The sequence below is a fragment of the Mastomys coucha genome, unplaced genomic scaffold, assembly GCF_008632895.1.
Source record: "Mastomys coucha isolate ucsf_1 unplaced genomic scaffold, UCSF_Mcou_1 pScaffold21, whole genome shotgun sequence".
Lineage (NCBI taxonomy): Eukaryota > Metazoa > Chordata > Mammalia > Rodentia > Muridae > Mastomys > Mastomys coucha.
In genome coordinates, this window is record NW_022196904.1 from 74,986,700 (window position 1) to 74,992,926 (window position 6,227).

Here is a 6,227-nt window from a genome sequence, read left to right on the forward strand (position 1 = left end):
TGTGTGCCTCACTTCTACCTCTTCTATTTTGTTTGTGTAGCTTTGCCTTGTAGTTCCTGTTCATATTCTTAAAATTTTCATTTCCAGAAATCTCTCAGTTTGTGTTTTATTTATTGATTCTGTCTCCATTATCAAGTCTTGAACTTTTTTTTTCAACTTTTTTTAATTGCTGGGCTTTCTTGACGCTATATTGCCTTGACTATTTTTGATTGTGTTTTTATGCTGGCACCTAGGAATCTGGTATTGGGAAGATTACAGTTGGTGACTTGCTCTTTATTTTCTGTTTCTTCTCTGGATTTTAGGAGAGTGTGATGGCTGTTTGTTGCTTGGTGGGAAATTTATTGTGGAACTGATAGTCATAGCCACTAGAGGTTCTAGATAGAATGTGGTTCTGAATAGTGCAAGCTGATTCTTAGGAATAAGAATATACTAGTGGCATGAATGTCTTCACAGGAGGTAGTAGAGCAGAGTGTCCCTCTAGAATCTGTTTATTTATTCTTCTTGAAATGGGGGTACATGATAAAGAGAAGTCACTTCAGAAGGTTTGCTATAGCACTGGTGATGAGAGTCTTGGGGATTGTATCTGTTCTTCTGACCTATTCAGCTGCTGTGGTCCCAGGGAATGCCTGTCAGTATTGGAATTTGGGATAATTTGGGATTAGGGGAAAGAATGTTAGAGGAGAGAAAATATTTGTGATCCATTGTAAGGAGTTCATGGTAGAAAGGAAGAAAGTAGCAGGGATTCTCCTACAGAGCTGTGGATAAGGCTGGGGGGCAGTTGGGACTGAAGGAGCAGAAGGAGAAGTAAATGTTTACAGTCAGCCTATCTGTTTCTCAGGCAGAACAGTCCATTTTGTTCTGGAGGAGATGCCAGTTGGAGTTAGGGGCTGATATAAAACAAGTTGATGGAAGGAAGTTAGGAAGGGAAGATCTATAGGAACCATAGAAGATGGGAGCAGTTGGGAGGGGAAAGATGTATCAGGTGTTCAGTTGCAGAGTTAGTAGTGAGATTCTGGGTTTGGTTCTGGAAGAACAGAACTCGTTTCACTTTCTAACTACATTTTATATGTGAAATTCTATTATGTGATAGTAAAGAAAAACTGTTTTAAAGGGACAAAAATATTAATTTCCATGCTGTCAGTTAGATTTTTCCATGTGTCCAATTAATTTAAATGCTAATATTTGTATCCATAACATATGCTTTTAAAGTCATAGGAACATTTTCATATTTATTCCTTCAAAGTAGAGAAACATTGTTTGAAGAGGCAAAAAGACATTCATATACATTCTTTATGAATGACTTCCTTTTCCATGCATCTGAAAATTCCTAATATTTTTCCAAATTTATTTATCAACAAATACACAAATAAAATATATTAATGTGTATATAATATATCTATCTTTGTTATATTAACTTACTTTGAAATAGTACATAAAATTTAGGGTATTAATGTACGTTTAAATGAAGCAAAAGTCTATTAGTATGTAAGAAATCAATTATACTTCATGAATAAAATCATATAATAAAATGGTTACTAAAGATTATGAAGAAGATATAAATTAAATGTCCTTTTAGGGTCTCAGAGAATTTCCTAAAGATAACAAACATAAGAATGAATTCTCAATATTTTAGATAGAAATGCTAATAAATAAAATCCACAAATGAAGTGGACCAATCATATTGACTATTAGTCTGCCATTACTGTAGTCCTTGAGCTCCCTCCCCTGTCACCCTAACTTGCATTGTTTGCTTTCAGTTCCCATAGAAACACCCATTAATTGAGAACAGATGGATGACTACAATCTTACCACAGGGACTTAGTTTATCTTCATAGGGCTCTCTGATCTCCCTGAGGTATCCTTTCCACACTTTGTGGCCTTTGTCATCTTTCAGATCACTTTACTGGGAAAGGGGGTCATCTTGTTGGCCATTGTGACTGAGAGAAATATTCAAACTCCCATGCATTACCTCTTGACAAATCTATCCCTGCTGGGCATATTCTGCCCATCAGCTACTGTCTCCAAGATGCTCAAGAATCTCTTGACTAAGAACCACAGCATTTTCTTTGTTGAGAGTGCTTTACAGTTCTATTTCCTGGTGGTCTTTGCTGGGACTTACGTTTTCTTGCTGGCTGTGATGGCTTATGACCGCTATGTGGCCATATGCTTCCCTCTGCGTTACTCCCTCATCATGACCAAAGTCTTCTGTGTGCAGCTGTTCTTTGGGACTAGGGAAGCTGCATTTCTGAACTCCTCTTTCCACATACTGTCCATCTTTAGCCTGTCTTCCCAGAAGTCTAATGGAGTTAACCAGTACTACTGCAATATTCAACCTGTGGTGGCCCTGTCATGTTCATCCACCTATGTGGCAGAAATGCTTGTTTTACTGAAGGGAGGTATCTTTGGAGTTGGTGCTTTTCTGATCATTTTTGTCTCCTTCATTTACATTATGTCCACCTTCTTAAAGATACGATCAATAGAAGGGAAGCACAAAGCTTCCTCTGTCACAGACTGGGGTTTCTTACGGGGTCCCTTGTTCCACTGGACAATGGGTTCTGGCCAGGTGTACACAGGATTTGTCTTTGACAAACAGATTATACATGAGTGGTGTAAGGTCTGAGTGTATTTCTTTAAAAATGACATGAGGCTTTTACAATCATTGTAAAAGAGAGAAATGAAAAATCTGGCAGATCAGTAGTCGAGGTACATCCAAGGCCATCTAAAACACACTGGATCTAAAACATCAGCCATCTTCTCTGGACTGGCGCAGCACCCCTGGGCTCCAAGCATGATCGGGCTGCATGGCCCGGGCCGGAATCCCAGGGAGCTGCGGGTGTGCGAGCCAGCAGGGTAGAGGCTCGAATCTCAAATATTCAGTGCTGAATGTTCGAATCTTGAATGCTCACTCTCTTGAATCTCGACTGGTGCTGCACCCCCGGGGCCCAAGCGCTCTGGGCCCGGGGCGGGGGGGGGGCTACGGACTTCCACCCAGGTTCTGGTTCTAGTCCGAGTGCAAGTAAGTCCGAATGCTGAATGTTGACTGCTGAATCTAGAATGTTGAATCTTTGCTGCTGAATGCTGAATGCTCTATGCTGTCTTTTTTTTTCTAAGCTTTAATGCCCTACTCACAATGCTGGAGGCAATTAGTTTGGATGGCTTATCATTCCAAGCCAGGGTTTGACTAGGACTTTGGAACATAGGTGAAGGTCAGAGAGCAATGTCCGAATTTTCTCTTTCTTGCTGCAAAGAAATGATATCTTGGTGGGCTGCCCCAAGCACACAAATACGAGGACATATCTGGCCTACCTCTGAGTTTGGGGTGCCAGGCGACAATGCGGAGGCAGGAGACTGACTTTTCTTGAAGTTTACGCCTCAAATACCGCCTTCACGCAAAGTGTGCATGGGATTTTTCCACATGTGCTTCCCATCTTCTTGCATTCTTCTTGTTTTATGGCACAACTATATTTACCTATATCTGCCCAATCTCCAGTTAACATTCTCCTGGCAGAGGCAGACTCATATTTATGTTGTATGCAGTTACCGCCATGACAACCCCATTATCTACAGCCTGAGAAACACAGAAGTCAAATGAGCATGCAGAAAAATTTTCCATCTCAGGATATATTCTCACAAAGCATGATATAAGGCTCCTCAAGTTCTCCTTAAAATAAATATATAGAACCAAGAAGGAAAATAATAAACATAATGTATGCAGAGAAATAAATTGAACACAAACATGCATATAAATTCAGATATTATTATCAACATTGTATATACACTCAAAATTAAAATTTACAATTAAATAATCAAAATCTTTAAGACTATAGGTTTATTATGCTATCTGAAGGAAGTTCACATCTATTGCTGTGTTACATCTTTCAATATCTACTTTTACATGTATGTTTATATTTGCTTATATCTCTATTATCTATTTTTCCCTTCTATATGTATCATGTAGTTACATATCTTCATTTTTTCCAATTATGTTTTATTATTTTCAGAAGTTTTTTATTTTGATTTATGGGCATGAGGATTTGCCTCCATGTATTTATTTTCTCTATGGTACTTGGTATACCTGTGTTCCTGTATCTACTTGCTACTTGAAATGTTCATAAATGTTGTTCAATCTCCTGGCCCTGGAGGCATATATAGTAGTGTATTACCATGTATATGTCAGAGACAAAACCCTGGTCCATTGTAAGAGCAATAAATGCTTGTATCTTTGGATGAAACATCTCATCCAAAGCACCTAACTCTCTCCTCCAACCTGATAGGAGGTATCTTTGGAGTTGGTGCTTTCTGATCACTTTGGTCTCCTTCATATACATTATGTCCTACCTCTCTCCAACCTGGAAGTCCCCTATATTTTTCACTAAATTAGCTTTTTATTTGATACTTTCTTTATTTACATTTCAAATGTTCTCCCCTTTCCTGGTTTCCTCTCTAAAACAAAAAAAACAAAAAAACAAAACAACAAAAAAAAGCCTATTCCATACCGCTGCCCCTGATCACCAACACACCTCCTCCTTCCTGGCCCTGACTTTCCCCTACACTGGGTCACAGAGCATTCAAAGGACAAAGGGCCTCTCCTCCCATTGACAAAACACTAGGTCATTCTTTACTGCATATGCAGCTGGAGCCATGAATCCTACCATGTGTACACTTTGTTTGGGGGTTTAGACCTTGGGAGCTCTGGGGGTACAGGTTAGTTCATATTTTTGTTCCTTCTATGGGGCTGCAAACCCCTTCAGCCCCTTGGGTCCTTTCTCTAGTGCCTTCATTGGGGACCCTGTTCTCAGTCCAAAGAATAGCTGTGAGCATCTACTTCTACATTTGTCAGGCACTGGCAGAGCCTCCCAGGAGACAGCTACATCCGGCTCCTCAACCACTTGTTGGCATTCACAATAGAGATTGGGTTTGGTGATAGTATATGGAATGGATCCCCAGGCAGGGCAGTCTATGGATTGTCATTCCTTCAGTCTCTGCTCCACACTCTTTCTCTGTAACTCCTTCCATGGGTATTATGTTCCCCATCTAAGAAGGAAAGAAGTATCCACCCTTCTTCCTTCTTCTTGAGTTTTTTGTGGTTAGTGGATTGGATCTTGTGTATTCTGAGTTTCTTAGATAATATCCACTTATCAGTGAGTGCATAACTTGTTGGTGATTTTTGTGACTAGGTTACCTCACTAAGAATGATATCCTCCAGATTCATCCATTTCCTTAAAACATTCATAAATTCATTGTTTTTTTTATTGCTGAGTAGTACCACATTTAGTAACTATAAAACATTTACTGTATCCTTTCCTCTGTTGAAGCACATCTGGGTTCTTTCAAGTTTCTGGTTATTATGAATAAGAATGTGATGAACACAGTGGAGCATGTGTCTTTATTACATGTTGGAGGATCTTCTGGTAAAATGTCCAGAAGTGGCATTGCTGGGTCTTCTGTCTAATTTTCTGAGGATCCACCAAACTGATTTCCAGAGTGGTTGTACCAGCTTGCAATCTACCAGCAATAAAGGAGTGTTCTTTTTTCTCTACCAGCATTTGCTGTCACCTGAGTTTTTGATCTATCTGTGATGAATAGTGAGAGTTGGAATCTCAGGGTTGCTTTGGCTTTATTTCCCTGTTGACTAAGGATGTTGAACATTTCTTTAGGTGCTTCTCAGTCATTTGATATTTCTCAGTTGAGATTTCTTTGTTTAGCTCTCTACCCCATTTTTAATAGGGTTACTTGGTTCTTTGTAGTCTAACTTGAGTTCTTTTTATATATTGGATATTAGCCCTCTACTGGATGTAGAATTGGTAAAGATCTTTTCACAATCTGTTGGTTACCATTTTGTCCTATTGACAGTTTTCTTTTCCTTACAGAAGCTTTGCAATTTTGTGAGGTCCCATTTGTCAATTCTTCATCTTAGAGCATTAACTATAGATTTTCTGTTCAGAAAATTTTCCCCTGTGCTTATATGCTCAAGGGTCTTCCCCAGTTTATTTTCTATTAATTTCAGTGAATCTGGTTTATGTGGAGGTCCTTGATCCACTTGGACTTGAGAATTGCACAAGGAGATAAGAATGGATCAATTTGCATTCTTCTACATGCTAACCGCCACTTAAGACAGCATCATTTGTTGAAAATGCTGTCTTTTTTCCACTGGATTGTTTTAGCTCCTTTGTCAAAGAACTAGTGAACATAGGTGTGTGGCTTCATTTATGGGTTGCAATTCTATT

At 39.1% G+C, this 6,227-nt stretch overlaps 1 pseudogene; it reads left to right on the plus strand.

Moving 5' to 3' along the window:
* The first annotated feature begins 1,789 nt into the window (after positions 1-1,789).
* LOC116100616 lies at positions 1,790-3,640 on the plus strand (annotated as a pseudogene).
* Positions 3,641-6,227: the final 2,587 nt, after the last annotated feature.